At 51.7% G+C, this 19,733-nt stretch overlaps 1 pseudogene; it reads left to right on the top strand.

The window, feature by feature from the left end:
- LOC147118354 (uncharacterized) overlaps positions 1-16,848 on the top strand; it is a 145,238-nt pseudogene extending 128,390 nt beyond the window's left edge.
- The last annotated feature ends 2,885 nt before the right edge of the window (positions 16,849-19,733 follow it).

Here is a 19,733-nt window from a genome sequence, read left to right on the forward strand (position 1 = left end):
TGGCAGTATCTCCCAGTGTCAATCACTGACACCTGGCATTAACTCCCAGTGTCACTCACTGACCCCTGGCATTAACTTCCAGTGTCTCTGACTGAACCCAGGCATTAACTCCCAGTGTCACTCACTGACCCCTGGCATTAGCTCCCAGTTTCACTCACTGACCCCTGGCATTAATTCCCAGTGTCACTCACTGACCCCTGGCATTAAATCCCAGTGTCTCTCACTGACGGCTGGCATTAGCCTCCAGTGTCTCTCACTGACCGCTGGCATTAACTCTCAGTGTCATTCACTGACCACTGGCATTAACTCCCAGTGCCTCTCACTGACCACTGGCATTAACTCCCAGTGTCACTCACTGACACCTGGCATTAACTGCCAGTGTCACTCACTAAAACCTGGCATTATCTCCCAGTGTCACTCACTGACACCTGGCATTAACTCCCAGTGTCACTCAATGACCCCTGGCATTAACTCCCAGTGTTAGTCACTGGCCCCTTGCATTATCTCCCAGTGTCACTCACTGACCCCCGGCATTAACTCCCAGTATCACTCACTGACCCCAGGCATTAACTCCCAGTGTCACTCACTGACACCTGGCATTAATTCCCAGTGTCACTCACTGACACCTGGCATTAATTCCCAGTGTCAGTCACTGACCCCTAGCATTAACTCCCAGTATCTCGCACTGACAGCTGGCATTAACTCCCAGTGTCACTCACTGACACCTGGCATTAATTCCCAGTGTCACTCACTGACCCCAGGCAATAACTCCCAGTTTCACTCACTGACCCCTGGCATTAACTCCCAGTGTCACTCACTGACAGCTGGCATTAACTCCCAGTGTCACTCACTGACCCCTGGCATTAGCCTCCAGTGTCTTTTACTGACCCCTGGCATTAACTCCCAGTGTCATTCACTGACCCCTGGCATTAACTCCCAGTGTCTCTCACTGACCCCTGGCATTAACTCCCAATGTCACTCACTGACCCCTGGCATTAACTCCCACTGTCACTCACTGACCCCTAGCATTAACTCCCAATGTCACTCGCTGACCACTGGCATTAACTCCCAGTGCCTCTCACTGACCCCTGGCATTAACTTCCAGTGTCACTCACTGACCCCTGGCATTAACTCCCAGTGTCACTCACTGACCCCTGGCATTAACTCCCAGTGTCACTCACTGACCCCTGGCATTAACTTCCAGTGTCTCTCACTGACCAAAGGCATTAACTCACCGTGTCACTCACTGAACCCTGGCATTAACTCCCAGTTTCACTCACTGAATTCTGGCATTAACTCCCAGTGTCACTCACTGACCCCTGGCATTAATTCCCAGTATCACTCACTGACCACTAGCATTAACTTCCAGTGTCACTCACTGACCCCTGTCATTAACTCCCAGTGTCACTCACTGACCCCTGGCATTAACTCCCCGTGTCACTCACTGACACCTGGCATTAATTCCCAGTGTCACTCACTGACCACTAGCATTAACTCCCAGTGTAACTCACTGTCCCTTGTCACTAACTCCCAGTTTCACTCACTGACCCCAGGCAATAACTCCCAGTTTCACTCACTGACCCCTGGCATTAACTCCCAATGTCACTCACTGACACCTCGCATTAACCCCCAGTGTCACTCACTGACCCCTGGCATTAACTCCCAGTGTTTCTCACTGAACCCTGGCATTAACTCCCAGTGTCACTCACTGACCCCTGGCATTAACTCCCAGTGTCTCTCACTGACCACTGGCATTAAATCCCAGTGTCAGTCACTGAAACCTGGCATTACATACAAGTGTCACTCACTGAACCATGGCATTAACTCCCAGTGTCTCTAAGTGACCCCTGGTATTCACTCCCAGTGTCTGTCACTGACCCCTGGCATAAACACCCTGTGTCTCTCACTGACCCCTGGAATTAACTCCCAGTGTCACTCACTGAACCCTGGCATTAACCCCCAGTGTCACTCACTGACCCCTGGCATTAACTCCAAGTGTCTCTCTCTGACCCCTAGCATTAACTCCAAGTGTCTCTCACTGACCCCTGGCATTAACTCCCAGTGTCTCTCACTGACCACTGGCATTAACTCCCAGTGTCACTCAATGACACCTGGCATTAACTCCCTGTGTCACTCACTGACCCCTGGCGTTAACACCCAGTGTCACTCACTGACCCCTGGCGTTAACACACAGTGTCACTCACTGACTCCTGGCATTAACACCCAGTGTCACTCTGACCCCTGGCATTAACTCCCAGTGTCACTCACTGACCCCTGGCACTAACTCCCAGTGTCACTCACAGACCACTGGCATTAACTCCCAGTGTCACTCACTGAACCCTGGCATTAACACCCAGTGCCTCTCACTGAGCCCTGGCATTAACTCCCAGGGGAATATATAATGGGAAATAAGGAAATGGCAGATCAACTAAATGCATACTTTGGGTCAGTCTTTACGAAGGAAGACACAAAAAACCTCCCTGGGATATCGGGAAAAATAGGGACATTGGCAAAGGAGGAACTGACGCAAATCAATATCTCTAAGGATATGGTGTTAAGGAAGCTAAAGGGATTGAAGGTGGACAAATCCCCAGGGCCTGATAACATGCATCCTAGGGTACTGAAGGAGGTGGCCCTAGAGATAGCGGATGCACTAAGGATGATTTTTCAGAATTCATTAGACTCGGGAACAGTGCCGATGGATTGGAGGGTAGCTAACGTTACCCCACTATTCAAAAAGGGGGGTAGGGAAAAAGCAGGTAATTACAGACCTGTAAGCCTTACATCAGTTGTGGGCAAAATGCTGGAGTCCATCATTAAGGATGAAATAGCAGAGCACTTAGCAAATGGGGACAGGATAGGACAGAGTCAACATGGATTTACAAAGGGTAAATCGTGCTTGACTAATCTATTGGAATTTTTTGAGGGAGTAACTGGTAGAATAGATGGGGGAGAGCCAGTAGATGTGGTGTACCTGGACTTCCAAAAGGCCTTCGATAAGGTCCCACATAAAAGATTAGCATGGAAAATTGAGGCTCATGGGATAAAGGGGAAAGTTTTGGCGTGGATAGGGAACTGGCTGTCAGATAGAAAACAGAGAGTTGGAATAAACGGCTCATTTTCTGAATGGCAGGCAGTAACAAGTGGGGTACCACAGGGATCTGTCCTGGGCCCCCAGCTGTTCACAATTTACATTAATGACCTGGATCAGGGAGTCGGATGCAGCATTTCCAAATTTGCAGACGACACTAAACTAGGAGGTGGGGTGGGCTCAGAGGAAGAGACCAGGAAGCTCCAGAGCGATTTGGACAGACTGGGCGATTGGGCGGATAAATGGCAGATGCACTATAATGTGGACAAGTGCGAAGTTATCCACCTTGGGTGCAGGAACGGGAGGGCAAATTATTATTTAAATGGCAATAGATTGGGAGAGGGGGAAGTACAGAGAGACCTGGGTGTTCTTGTACACCAGTCACTGAAGGCGAGCATGCAGGTGCAACAGGCGGTCAAGAAGGCAAACGGTATGCTGGCCTTCATAGCAAAAGGGTTAGAATACAGGAACAGGGATACCTTGCTGCAGCTGTACAGGGCACTGGTGAGACCACACCTCGAGTACTGTGTACAGTTTTGGTCGCCTCATCTGAGGAAGGATGTTCTTGCCATGGAGGGGGTGCAGCGGCGATTCACCAGGCTGATACCAGGAATGGCGGGAATGACCTATGAGGAGAGACTATGTAGTTTAGGGATGTACACACTGGAGTTTAGAAGATTGAGAGGGGACCTCATAGAAGTGTATAAAATTCTGACAGGTCTAGACAGACTGGATGCAGAAGGAATGTTTCCCTTGGCGGGTGAAAACAGAACTAGAGGACATAATTTAAGGATAAGGGCTAAACCATTTAGGACAGAGATGAGGGGGAATTTCTTCACTCAGAGAGTGGTGAACCTGTGGAACTCATTGCCACAGAGGGCAGTGTACGCCAGCTCATTAAATATATTTAAGAGGGAATTAGATATATTTCTACGGGCAAAAGGGGTTAAGGGTTACGGAGAGAAGGCGGGGACGGGATACTGAATTAAAGGATCAGCCATGATCTCATTAAATGGCGGAGCAGGCACGAAGGGCCGAATGGCCTACTCCTGCTCCTATCTTCTATGTATCTATGTATCTATGTATCACTCACTGACCCCTGGCATTAACTCCCATGTTACTCACTGACACCTGGCATTAACTCCCAGTGTCTCTCAGTGACCCCTGGCATTCACTCCCAGTAGCTGTCACTGACCCCTGGCATTAACACCCAGTGTCTCTCACTGACCCCTGGAATTAACTCCCAGTGTCACTCACTGACCCCTGGCATTAACTCCCAGTGTCACTCACTGACCCCTGGAGTTAACACCCAGTGTCACTCACTGACCCCTGGCATTAACTCCCAGTGTCACTCTGACCCCTGGCATTAACTCCCAGTGTCACTCGCTGACCCCTGGCACTAACTCCCAGTGTCACTCACAGACCACTGGCATTAACTCCCAGTGTCACTCACTGAACCCTAGCATTAACACCCAGTGCCTCTCACTGAGCCCTGGCATTAACTCCCAGTGTCACTCACTGGCCTCTGGCATTAACTCCCAGTGTCTCTCACTAACCACTGGCATTAACTCCCAGTGTCACTCAATGAACCCTGGCATTAACTCCCAGTGTCTCTCACAGACCACTGGCATTAACTCCCAGTATCACTGACTGACCTCTGGCATTAACTCCCAGTGTCACTCAATGACCCCTGGCATTAACTCCCAGTCTCACTCACTGACCCCTGGCATTAACTCCCAGTGTCACTCACTGACACCTGGCATTAACTCCCAGTGTCTCTCACTGACCACTGGCTTTCACTCCCAGTGTCACTCACTGACCCCTGGCATTAACTCCCACTGTCTCTCACTGACCCCTGTAATTAACTCCCAGTGTCACTCACTGACCCCTGGCATTAACTCCCAGTGTCATTCACTGACCCCTGGCATTAACTCCCAGTGTCACTCACTGACCCTTGTCATTAACTCCCAGTGTCACTCGCTGACCCCTGGCTTTAACTCCCAGTGTCACTCACTGACCCCTGGCATTAACTCCCAGTTTCTCTCACAGACGCCTGGCATTAACTCCAAGTGTCTGTCGCTGACCCCTGGCATTAACACCCAGTGTCACTCTGACCCCTGGCATTAACTCCCAGTGTCACTCACTGACCCCTGGCATTAACTCCCAGTGTCACTCACTGACCCCTGGCATTAACTCGCAGTGTCACTCACAGACGCCTGGCATTAACTCCAAGTGTATGTCGCTGACCCCTGGCATTAACACCCAGTGTCACTCTGACCCCTGGCATTAACTCCCAGTGTCACTCACTGACCCCTGGCATTAACTCGCAGTGTCACTCACTGACCCTTGTCATTAACTCCCAGTGTCACTCGCTGACCCCTGGCTTTAACTCCCAGTGTCACTCACTGACCGCTGGCATTAACTCCCAGTGTCACTCACTGACCCCTGGCATTAACTCCCAGTTTCTCTCACAGACGCCTGGCATTAACTCCAAGTGTCTGTCGCTGACCCCTGGCATTAACACCCAGTGTCACTCTGACCCCTGGCATTAACTCCCAGTGTCAGTCACTGACCCCTGCAATTAACTCGCAGTGTCACTCACAGACGCCTGGCATTAACTCCAAGTGTCTGTCGCTGACCCCTGGCATTAACACCCAGTGTCACTCTGACCCCTGGCATTAACTCCCAGTGTCACTCACTGACCCCTGGCATTAACTCGCAGTTTCACACACTGACTCCTGGCATTAACACCCAGTGTCACTCTGACCCCTGGCATTAACTCCCAGTGTCACTCACTGAACCCTGGCACTAACTCCCAGTGTCACTCACAGACCACTGGCATTAACTCCCAGTGTCACTCACTGAACCCTGGCATTAACAGCCAGTGCCTCTCACTGAGCCCTGGCATTAACTCCCAGTGCCTCGCACTGACCGCTGGCATTAACTCCCAGTGTCACTCACTGACCTCTGGCATTAACTCCCAGTGTCACTCACTGTCCCTTGTCATTAACTCCCAGTGTCACTCACTGACCCCAGGCAATAACTCCCAGTTTCACTCACTGACCCCTGGCATTAACTCCCAGTGTCACTCACTGACAGCTGGCATTAACTCCCAGTGTCACTCACTGACCCCTGGCATTAGCCTCCAGTGTCTCTTACTGACCCCTGGCATTAACTCCCAGTGTCATTCACTGACCCCTGGCATTAACTCACAGTGTCTATCACTGACACCTGGCATTAGCTCCCAATGTCACTCACTGACCCCTGGCATTAACTCCCACTGTCACTCACTGACCCCGAGCATTAACTCCCATTGTCACTCACTGACCCTTGGCATTAACTCCCAGTGTCTCTCACTGACCCCTGGCATTAACTCCCAGTGTCACTCACTGACCCCTGGCATTAACTCCCAGTGTCACTCACTGACCCCTGGCATTAACTCCCAGTGTCACTCACTGACCCCTGGCATTAACTTCCAGTGTCTCTCATTGAACCCTGGCATTAATTCCCAGTGTCACTCACTGACCCCTGGCATTAAATCCCAGTGTCTCTCACTGACCCCTGGCATTAGCCTCCAGTGTCTCTCACTGACCGCTGGCATTAACTCCCAGTGTCATTCACTGACCACTGGCATTAACTCCCAGTGCCTCTCACTGACCACTGGCATTAACTCCCTGTGTCACTCACTGACACCTGGCATTAACTGCCAGTGTCACTCACTGAAACCTGGCATTAACTCCCAGTATCACTCACTGACGCCTGGCATTAACTCCCATGTCACTCACTGACCACTGGCATTAACTCCCAGTGTCACTCACTGACACCTGGCATTACCTCCAAGTGTCACTCACTGACCCATGGCATTAACTCCCAGTGTCTCTCAGTGACCCCTGGCATTCACTCCCAGTAGCTGTCACTGACCCCTGGCATTAACACCCAGTGTCTCTCACTGACCCCTGGAATTAACTCCCAGTGTCACTCACTGACCCCTGGCATTACCTCCCAGTGTCACTCACTGACCCCTGGAGTTAACACCCAGTGTCACTCACTGACCCCTGGCATTAACTCCCAGTGTCACTCTGACCCCTGGCATTAACTCCCAGTGTCACTCGCTGACCCCTGGCACTAACTCCCAGTGTCACTCACAGACCACTGGCATTAACTCCCAGTGTCACTCACTGAACCCTAGCATTAACACCCAGTGCCTCTCACTGAGCCCTGGCATTAATTCCCAGTGTCACTCACTGGCCTCTGGCATTAACTCCCAGTGTCTCTCACTAACCACTGGCATTAACTCCCAGTGTCACTCAATGAACCCTGGCATTAACTCCCAGTGTCTCTCACAGACCACTGGCATTAACTCCCAGTATCACTGACTGACCTCTGGCATTAACTCCCAGTGTCACTCAATGACCCCTGGCATTAACTCCCAGTCTCACTCACTGACCCCTGGCATTAACTCCCAGTGTCACTCACTGACACCTGGCATTAACTCCCAGTGTCTCTCACTGACCACTGGCTTTCACTCCCAGTGTCACTCACTGACCCCTGGCATTAACTCCCACTGTCTCTCACTGACCCCTGTAATTAACTCCCAGTGTCACTCACTGACCCCTGGCATTAACTCCCAGTGTCATTCACTGACCCCTGGCATTAACTCCCAGTGTCACTCACTGACCCTTGTCATTAACTCCCAGTGTCACTCGCTGACCCCTGGCTTTAACTCCCAGTGTCACTCACTGACCCCTGGCATTAACTCCCAGTGTCACTCACTGACCCCTGGCATTAACTCCCAGTTTCTCTCACTGACCACTGGCATTAACTCCCAGTGTCAGTCACTGACCCCTGCAATTAACTCCCAGTGTCACTCACTGACCCCTGGCATTAACTCGCAGTGTCACTCACAGACGCCTGGCATTAACTCCAAGTGTCTGTCGCTGACCCCTGGCATTAACACCCAGTGTCACTCTGACCCCTGGCATTAACTCCCAGTGTCACTCACTGACCCCTGGCATTAACTCGCAGTGTCACACACTGACTCCTGGCATTAACACCCAGTGTCACTCTGACCCCTGGCATTAACTCCCAGTGTCACTCACTGAACCCTGGCACTAACTCCCAGTGTCACTCACAGACCACTGGCATTAACTCCCAGTGTCACTCACTGAACCCTGGCATTAACACCCAGTGCCTCTCACTGAGCCCTGGCATTAACTCCCAGTGCCTCGCACTGACCGCTGGCATTAACTCCCAGTGTCACTCACTGACCTCTGGCATTAACTCCCAGTGTCACTCACTGACACCTGGCATTAATTCCCAGTGTCACTCACTGACCACTAGCATTAACTCCCAGTGTCACTCACTGTCCCTTGTCATTAACTCCCAGTGTCACTCACTGACCCCTGGCATTAACTCCCAGTGTCACTCACTGACAGCTGGCATTAACTCCCAGTGTCACTCACTGACCCCTGGCATTAGCCTCCAGTGTCTCTTACTGACCCCTGGCATTAACTCCCAGTGTCATTCACTGACCCCTGGCATTAACTCCCAGTGTCTATCACTGACACCTGGCATTAACTCCCAATGTCACTCACTGACCCCTGGCATTAACTCCCACTGTCACTCACTGACCCCGAGCATTAACTCCCATTGTCACTCACTGACCCCTGGCATTAACTCCCAGTGTCTCTCACTGATCCCTGGCATTAACTCCCAGTGTCACTCACTGACCCCTGGCATTAACTCCCAGTGTCACTCACTGACCCCTGGCATTAACTCCCAGTGTCACTCACTGACCCCTGGCATTAACTTCCAGTGTCTCTCATTGAACCCTGGCATTAACTCCCAGTGTCACTCACTGACCCCTGGCATTAACTCCCAGTTTCACTCACTGACCCCTGGCATTAATTCCCAGTGTCACTCACTGACCCCTGGCATTAAATCCCAGTGTCTCTCACTGACCCCTGGCATTAGCCTCCAGTGTCTCTCACTGACCGCTGGCATTAACTCCCAGTGTCATTCACTGACCACTGGCATTAAATCCCAGTGCCTCTCACTGACCACTGGCATTAACTCCCTGTGTCACTCACTGACACCTGGCATTAACTGCCAGTGTCACTCACTGAAACCTGGCATTATCTCCCAGTGTCACTCACTGACACCTGGCATTAAATCCCAGTGTCACTCAATGACCCCTGGCATTAACTCCCAGTGTCAGTCACTGACCCCTAGCATTAACTCCCAGTGTCACTCACTGTCCCCTGGCATTAACTCCCAGTGTCACTCACTGACACCTGGCATTAATTCCCAGTGTCAGTCACTGAACCCGAGCATTAACTCCCAGTGTCTCTCACTGACCGCTGGCATTAACTCCCAGTGTCACTCACTGACCTCTGGCATTAACTCCCAGTGTCACTCACTGACACCTGGCATTAATTCCCAGTGTCACTCACTGACCCCTGTCATTAACTCCCAGTGTCACTCACTGACTCCTGTCATTAGCTCCCAGTGTCACTCACTGACACCTGGCATTAATTCCCAGTGTCACTCACTCACCACCAGCATTAACTCCCAGTGTCACTCACTGTCCCTTGTCATTAACTCCCAGTGTCACTCACTGACCCCAGGCAATAACTCCCAGTTTCACTCACTGACCCCTGGCATTAACTCCCAGTGTCACTCACTGACAGCTGGCATTAACTCCCAGTGTCACTCACTGACCCCTGGCATTAGCCTCCAGTGTCTCTTACTGACCCCTGGCATTAACTCCCAGTGTCATTCACTGACCCCTGCCATTAACTTCCAGTGTCTCTCACTGACCCCTGGCATTAACTCCCAATGTCACTCACTGACCCCTGGCATTAACTCCCACTGTCACTCACTGACCCCTAGCATTAACTCCCAATGTCACTCACTGACCCCTGGCATTAACTCCCAGTGTCTCTCACTGTCCCCTGGCATTAACTCCCAGTGTCACTCACTGACCCCTGGCATTAACTCCCAGTATCACTCACTGACCCCTGGCATTAACTCCCAGTGTCACTCGGTGACCCCTAGCATTAACTCCCTGTGTCACTCACTGACCCCTGGCATTAACTCCCAGAGTCACTCACTAACCCCTGGCATTAACTCACAGTTTCACTCACTGACCACTGGCATTAACTCCCAGTGTCACTCACTGACCCCTGGCATTAACTCCCAGTGTCACTCACTGACCCCTAGCATTAACTCCCTGTGTCACTCACTGACCCCTGGCATTAACTTCCAGTGTCACTAATTGACCCCTGGCATTAACTCCCAGTGTCACTCACTGACCCCTGGCATTAACTCCCAGTGGCTCTCACTGACCCCTGGCATTAACTCCCAGTGTCATTCAGTGACACCTGGCATTAACTCCCAGTGTCGCCCACTAACACCTGGCATTAATTCCCAGTGTCACTCACTGACCCCTGGCATTAACTCCCAGTGTCACTCACTGACCCCTGGCATTAACTCCCAGTGCCTCTCACTGACCCCTGGCATTAACTCCCAGTTGCACTCACTGACACATGGATTTAACACCCAGTGTCACTCACCGACCCATGGCATTAACTCCCAATGTCACTAGTTGACCCCTGTCATTAACACCCAATATCACTCACTGACCCCTGGCATTAACTCCCAGTGTCACTCACTGACACCTGGCATTAATTCCCAGTGTCACTCACTGACCCCTGGCATTAACTCCCAGTGTCTCTCACTGACCACTGGCATTAACTCCCAGTGTCACTCACTGACACCTGGCATTAACTCCCAGTGTCACTCAATGATCCCTGGCATTAACTCCCAGTGTCTCTCACTGACCCATGGCATTAACTCCACGTGTCACTCACTGACCACTGGCATTAACTCCCAGTGTCACTCACTGACACCTGGCATTACCTCCAAGTGTCACTCACTGACCCATGGCATTAACTCCCAGTGTCTCTCAGTGACCCCTGGCATTCACTCCCAGTAGCTGTCACTGACCCCTGGCATTAACACCCAGTGTCTCTCACTGACCCCTGGAATTAACTCCCAGTGTCACTCACTGACCCCTGGCATTAACTCCCAGTGTCACTCACTGACCCCTGGCGTTAACACCCAGTGTCACTCACTGACTCCTGGCATTAACTCCCAGTGTCACTCTGACCCCTGGCATTAATTCCCAGTTTCACTCGCTGACCCCTGGCACTAACTCCCAGTGTCACTCACAGACCACTGGCATTAACTCCCAGTGTCACTCACTGAACCCTAGCATTAACACCCAGTGCCTCTCACTGAGCCCTGGCATTAACTCCCAGTGTCACTCACTGACCTCTGGCATTAACTCCCAGTGTCTCTCACTAACCCCTGGCATTAACTCCCAGTGTCACTCAATGAACCCTGGCATTAACTCCCAGTGTCACTCACTGACCCCTGGCATTAACTCCCAGTGTCACTCACAGACCACTGGCATTAACTCCCAGTGTCACTGACTGACCTCTGGCATTAACTCCCAGTGTCACTCAATGACCCCTGGCATTAACTCCCAGTCTCACTCACTGACCCCTGGCATTAACTCCCAGTGTCATTCACTGACACCTGGCATTAACTCCCAGTGTCTCTCACTGACCACTGGCTTTCACTCCCAGTGTCACTCACTGACCCCTGGCATTAACTCCCAGTGTCATTCACTGACCCCTGGCATTAACTCCCAGTGTCACTCACTGACCTTGTCATTAACTCCCAGTGTCACTCGCTGACCCCTGGCTTTAACTCCCAGTGTCACTCACTGACCCCTGGCATTAACTCCCAGTGTCACTCACTGACCCCTGGCATTAACTCCCAGTTTCTCTCACTGACCACTGGCATTAACTCCCAGTGTCAGTCACTGACCCCTGCAATTAACTCCCAGTGTCACTCACTGATCCCTGGCATTAACTCGCAGTGTCATTCACAGACGTCTGGCATTAACTCCAAGTGTCTGTCGCTGACCCCTGGCATTAACTCCCAGTGTCTCTCAGTGACCCCTGGCATTAACTCCTAGTGTCACTTGCTGACCGCTGGCAATTTCTCCCAGTGTCACTCACTGACCCCTGGCATTAACACCCAGTGTCACTCACTGACCCCTGGCATTAACTCCCAGTGTCACTCACCGACCCCTGGCATTAACTTCCAGTGTCTCTCATTGAACCCTGGCATTAACTCCCAGTGTCACTCACTGACCCCTGGCATTAACTCCCAGTTTCACTCACTGACCCCTGGCATTAATTCCCAGTGTCACTCACTGACCCCTGGCATTAAATCCCAGTGTCTCTCACTGACCCCTGGCATTAGCCTCCAGTGTCTCTCACTGACCGCTGGCATTAACTCCCAGTGTCATTCACTGACCACTGGCATTAACTCCCTGTGTCACTCACTGACACCTGGCATTATCTCCCAGTGTCACTCACTGACACCTGGCATTAAATCCCAGTGTCACTCAATGACCCCTGGCATTAACTCCCAGTGTCAGTCACTGACCCCTGGCATTAACTCCCAGTGTCACTCACTGACCCCTGGCATTAACTCCCAGTGTCACTCACTGACACCTGGCATTAATTCCCAGTGTCAGTCACTGACCCCTAGCATTAACTCCCAGTGTCTCTCACTGACCGCTGGCATTAACTCCCAGTGTCACTCACTGACCTCTGGCATTAACTCCCAGTGTCACTCACTGACACCTGGCATTAATTCCCTGTGTCACTCACTGACCACTAGCTTTAACTCCCAGTGTCACTCACTGACCCCTGTCATTAACTCCCAGTGTCACTCACTGACCCCTGTCATTAACTCCCAGTGTCACTCACTGACACCTGGCATTAATTCCCAGTGTCACTCACTCACCACCAGCATTAACTCCCAGTGTCACTCACTGTCCCTTGTCATTATCTCCCAGTGTCACTCACTGACCCCAGGCAATAACTCCCAGTTTCACTCACTGACCCCTGGCATTAACTCCCAGTGTCACTCACTGACAGCTGGCATTAACACCCAGTGTTACTCACTGACCCCTGGCATTAGCCTCCAGTGTCTCTTACTGACCCCTAGCATTAACTCCCAGTGTCATTCACTGACCCCTGGCATTAACTTCCAGTGTCTCTCACTGACCCCTGGAATTAACTCCCAATGTCACTCACTGACCCCTGGCATTAACTCCCACTGTCACTCACTGACCCCGAGCATTAACTCCCAATGTCACTCACTGACCCCTGGCATTAACTCCCAGTGTCTCTCACTGTCCCCTGGCATTAACTCCCAGTGTCACTCACTGACCCCTGGCATTAACTCCCAGTATCACTCACTGACCCCTGGCATTAACTCCCAGTGTCACTCACTGACCCCTGGCATTAACGCCCAGTGTCACTCGGTGACCCCTGGCATTAACTCCCAGAGTCACTCACTAACCCCTGGCATTAACTCACAGTTTCACTCACTGACCACTGGCATTAACTCCCAGTGTCACTCACTGACCCCTGGCATTAACTCCCAGTGTCACTCACTGACCCCTAGCATTAACTCCCTGTGTCACTCACTGACCCCTGGCATTAACTTCCAGTGTCACTAATTGACCCCTGGCATTAACTCCCAGTGTCACTCACTGACCCCTGGCATTAACTCCCAGAGTCACTCACTAACCCCTGGCATTAACTCACAGTTTCACTCACTGACCACTGGCATTAACTCCCAGTGTCACTCACTGACCCCTGGCATTAACTCCCAGTGTCACTCACTGACCCCTAGCATTAACTCCCTGTGTCACTCACTGACCCCTTGCATTAACTTCCAGTGTCACTAATTGACCCCTGGCATTAACTCCCAGTGTCACTCACTGACCCCTGGCATTAACTCCCAGTGTCACTCACTGACCCCTGGCATTAACTCCCAGTGTCACTCACTGACACCTGGCATTAACTCCCAGTGTCGCCCACTAACACCTGGCATTAATTCCCAGTGTCACTCACTGACCCCTGGCATTAACTCCCAGTGTCACTCACTGACCCCTGGCATTAACTCCCAGTGCCTCTCACTGACCCCTGGCATTAACTCCCAGTTGCACTCACTGACACATGGCATTAACACCCAGTGTCACTCACCGACCCATGGCATTAACTCCCAGTGTCACTAGTTGAACCCTGTCATTAACACCCAATATCACTCACTGACCCCTGGCATTAACTCCCAGTGTCTCTCACTGACCACTGGCATTAACTCAGAGTCTCTCTCTCTGACACCTGGCATTAACTCCCAGTGACTCTCAGTGACCCCTGGCATTAACTCCCAGTGTCACTCGCTGAGCCCTGGCATTAACTCCCCGTGTCACTCACTGACCACTGGCATTAACTCCCAGTGTCACTCACTGACACCTGGCATTACCTCCAAGTGTCACTCACTGACCCATGGCATTAACTCCCAGTGTCTCTCAGTGACCCCTGGCATTCACTCCCAGTAGCTGTCACTGACCCCTGGCATTAACACCCAGTGTCTCTCACTGACCCCTGGAATTAACTCCCAGTGTCACTCACTGACCCCTGGCATTAACTCCCAGTGTCACTCACTGACCCCTGGCGTTAACTCCCAGTTGCACTCACTGACACATGGATTTAACACCCAGTGTCACTCACCGACCCATGGCATTAACTCCCAATGTCATTAGTTGACCCCTGTCATTAACACCCAATATCACTCACTGACCCCTGGCATTAACTCCCAGTGTCACTCACTGACACCTGGCATTAATTCCCAGTGTCACTCACTGACCCCTGGCATTAACTCCCAGTGTCTCTCACTGACCACTGGCATTAACTCAGAGTCTCTCTCTCTGACACCTGGCATTAATCCCAGTGACTCTCAGTGACCCCTGGCATTAACTCCCAGTGTCACTCGCTGAGCCCTGGCATTAACTCCCAGTGTCACTCACTGACACCTGGCACTAACTCCCAGTGTCACTCAATGATCCCTGGCATTAACTCCCAGTGTCTCTCACTGACCCATGGCATTAACTCCACGTGTCACTCACTGACCACTGGCATTAACTCCCAGTGTCACTCACTGACACCTGGCATTACCTCCAAGTGTCACTCACTGACCCATGGCATTAACTCCCAGTGTCTCTCAGTGACCCCTGGCATTCACTCCCAGTAGCTGTCACTGACCCCTGGCATTAACACCCAGTGTCTCTCACTGACCCCTGGAATTAACTCCCAGTGTCACTCACTGACCCCTGGCATTAACTCCCAGTGTCACTCACTGACCCCTGGCGTTAACACCCTGTGTCACTCACTGACACCTGGCATTATCTCCCAGTGTCACTCACTGACACCTGGCATTAAATCCCAGTGTCACTCAATGACCCCTGGCATTAACTCCCAGTGTCAGTCACTGACCCCTGGCATTAACTCCCAGTGTCACTCACTGACCCCTGGCATTAACTGCCAGTGTCACTCACTGACACCTGGCATTAATTCCCAGTGTCAGTCACTGACCCCTAGCATTAACTCCCAGTGTCTCTCACTGACCGCTGGCATTAACTCCCAGTGTCACTCACTGACCTCTGGCATTAACTCCCAGTGTCACTCACTGACACCTGGCATTAATTCCCTGTGTCACTCACTGACCACTAGCTTTAACTCCCAGTGTCACTCACTGACCCCTGTCATTAACTCCCAGTGTCACTCACTGACCCCTGTCATTAACTCCCAGTGTCACTCACTGACACCTGGCATTAATTCCCAGTGTCACTCACTCACCACCAGCATTAACTCCCAGTGTCACTCACTGTCCCTTGTCATTATCTCCCAGTGTCACTCACTGACCCCAGGCAATAACTCCCAGTTTCACTCACTGACCCCTGGCATTAACTCCCAGTGTCACTCACTGACAGCTGGCATTAACACCCAGTGTTACTCACTGACCCCTGGCATTAGCCTCCAGTGTCTCTTACTGACCCCTAGCATTAACTCCCAGTGTCATTCACTGACCCCTGGCATTAACTTCCAGTGTCTCTCACTGACCCCTGGAATTAACTCCCAATGTCACTCACTGACCCCTGGCATTAACTCCCACTGTCACTCACTGACCCCGAGCATTAACTCCCAATGTCACTCACTGACCCCTGGCATTAACTCCCAGTGTCTCTCACTGTCCCCTGGCATTAACTCCCAGTGTCACTCACTGACCCCTGGCATTAACTCCCAGTATCACTCACTGACCCCTGGCATTAACTCCCAGTGTCACTCACTGACCCCTGGCATTAACGCCCAGTGTCACTCGGTGACCCCTGGCATTAACTCCCAGAGTCACTCACTAACCCCTGGCATTAACTCACAATTTCACTCACTGACCACTGGCATTAACTCCCAGTGTCACTCACTGACCCCTGGCATTAACTCCCAGTGTCACTCACTGACCCCTAGCATTAACTCCCTGTGTCACTCACTGACCCCTGGCATTAACTTCCAGTGTCACTAATTGACCCCTGGCATTAACTCCCAGTGTCACTCACTGACCCCTGGCATTAACTCCCAGAGTCACTCACTAACCCCTGGCATTAACTCACAGTTTCACTCACTGACCACTGGCATTAACTCCCAGTGTCACTCACTGACCCCTGGCATTAACTCCCAGTGTCACTCACTGACCCCTAGCATTAACTCCCTGTGTCACTCACTGACCCCTTGCATTAACTTCCAGTGTCACTAATTGACCCCTGGCATTAACTCCCAGTGTCACTCACTGACCCCTGGCATTAACTCCCAGTGTCACTCACTGACCCCTGGCATTAACTCCCAGTGTCACTCACTGACACCTGGCATTAACTCCCAGTGTCGCCCACTAACACCTGGCATTAATTCCCAGTGTCACTCACTGACCCCTGGCATTAACTCCCAGTGTCACTCACTGACCCCTGGCATTAACTCCCAGTGCCTCTCACTGACCCCTGGCATTAACTCCCAGTTGCACTCACTGACACATGGCATTAACACCCAGTGTCACTCACCGACCCATGGCATTAACTCCCAGTGTCACTAGTTGACCCCTGTCATTAACACCCAATATCACTCACTGACCCCTGGCATTAACTCCCAGTGTCTCTCACTGACCACTGGCATTAACTCAGAGTCTCTCTCTCTGACACCTGGCATTAACTCCCAGTGACTCTCAGTGACCCCTGGCATTAACTCCCAGTGTCACTCGCTGAGCCCTGGCATTAACTCCCCGTGTCACTCACTGACCACTGGCATTAACTCCCAGTGTCACTCACTGACACCTGGCATTACCTCCAAGTGTCACTCACTGACCCATGGCATTAACTCCCAGTGTCTCTCAGTGACCCCTGGCATTCACTCCCAGTAGCTGTCACTGACCCCTGGCATTAACACCCAGTGTCTCTCACTGACCCCTGGAATTAACTCCCAGTGTCACTCACTGACCCCTGGCATTAACTCCCAGTGTCACTCACTGACCCCTGGCGTTAACTCCCAGTTGCACTCACTGACACATGGATTTAACACCCAGTGTCACTCACCGACCCATGGCATTAACTCCCAATGTCATTAGTTGACCCCTGTCATTAACACCCAATATCACTCACTGACCCCTGGCATTAACTCCCAGTGTCACTCACTGACACCTGGCATTAATTCCCAGTGTCACTCACTGACCCCTGGCATTAACTCCCAGTGTCTCTCACTGACCACTGGCATTAACTCAGAGTCTCTCTCTCTGACACCTGGCATTAATCCCAGTGACTCTCAGTGACCCCTGGCATTAACTCCCAGTGTCACTCGCTGAGCCCTGGCATTAACTCCCAGTGTCACTCACTGACACCTGGCACTAACTCCCAGTGTCACTCAATGATCCCTGGCATTAACTCCCAGTGTCTCTCACTGACCCATGGCATTAACTCCACGTGTCACTCACTGACCACTGGCATTAACTCCCAGTGTCACTCACTGACACCTGGCATTACCTCCAAGTGTCACTCACTGACCCATGGCATTAACTCCCAGTGTCTCTCAGTGACCCCTGGCATTCACTCCCAGTAGCTGTCACTGACCCCTGGCATTAACACCCAGTGTCTCTCACTGACCCCTGGAATTAACTCCCAGTGTCACTCACTGACCCCTGGCATTAACTCCCAGTGTCACTCACTGACCCCTGGCGTTAACACCCTGTGTCACTCACTGACTCCTGGCATTAACTCCCAGTGTCACTCTGACCCCTGGCATTAATTCCCAGTTTCACTCGCTGACCCCTGGCACTAACTCCCAGTGTCACTCACAGACCACTGGCATTAACTCCCAGTGTCACTCACTGAACCCTAGCATTAACACCCAGTGCCTCTCACTGAGCCCTGGCATTAACTCCCAGTGTCACTCACTGACCTCTGGCATTAACTCCCAGTGTCTCTCACTAACCCCTGGCATTAACTCCCAGTGTCACTCAATGAACCCTGGCATTAACTCCCAGTGTCACTCACTGACCCCTGGCATTAACTCCCAGTGTCACTCACAGACCACTGGCATTAACTCCCAGTGTCACTGACTGACCTCTGGCATTAACTCCCAGTGTCACTCAATGACCCCTGGCATTAACTCCCAGTCTCACTCACTGACCCCTGGCATTAACTCCCAGTGTCATTCACTGACACCTGGCATTAACTCCCAGTGTCTCTCACTGACCACTGGCTTTCACTCCCAGTGTCACTCACTGACCCCTGGCATTAACTCCCAGTGTCATTCACTGACCCCTGGCATTAACTCCCAGTGTCACTCACTGACCCTTGTCATTAACTCCCAGTGTCACTCGCTGACCCCTGGCTTTAACTCCCAGTGTCACTCACTGACCCCTGGCATTAACGCTCAGTGTCACTCACTGACCCCTGGCATTAACTCCCAGTTTCTCTCACTGACCACTGGCATTAACTCCCAGTGTCAGTCACTGACCCCTGCAATTAACTCCCAGTGTCACTCACTGATCCCTGGCATTAACTCGCAGTGTCATTCACAGACGTCTGGCATTAACTCCAAGTGTCTGTCGCTGACCCCTGGCATTAACACACAGTTTTTCTCACTGTCCCATTTCATTAACTTCCAGTGTCTGTCTCTGACCCCTGGCATTAACTCCCAGTGTCTCTCAGTGACCCCTGGCATTAACTCCTGGTGTCACTTGCTGACCGCTGGCAATTTCTCCCAGTGTCACTCACTGACCCCTGGCATTAACACCCAGTGTCACTCACTGACCCCTGGCATTAACTCCCAGTGTCACTCACTGACCCCTGGCATTAACTTCCAGTGTCTCTCATTGAACCCTGGCATTAACTCCCAGTGTCACTCACTGACCCCTGGCATTAACTCCCAGTTTCACTCACTGACCCCTGGCATTAATTCCCAGTGTCACTCACTGACCCCTGGCATTAAATCCCAGTGTCTCTCACTGACCCCTGGCATTAGCCTCCAGTGTCTCTCACTGACCGCTGGCATTAACTCCCAGTGTCATTCACTGACCACTGGCATTAACTCCCAGTGCCTCTCACTGACCACTGGCATTAACTCCCTGTGTCACTCACTGACACCTGGCATTAACTGCCAGTGTCACTCAC

Source organism: Somniosus microcephalus, chromosome 4 (assembly GCF_052327205.1).
Source record: "Somniosus microcephalus isolate GS21.2 chromosome 4, FLI_Smic_1.0, whole genome shotgun sequence".
Classification (NCBI taxonomy): Eukaryota; Metazoa; Chordata; class Chondrichthyes; order Squaliformes; family Somniosidae; genus Somniosus; species Somniosus microcephalus.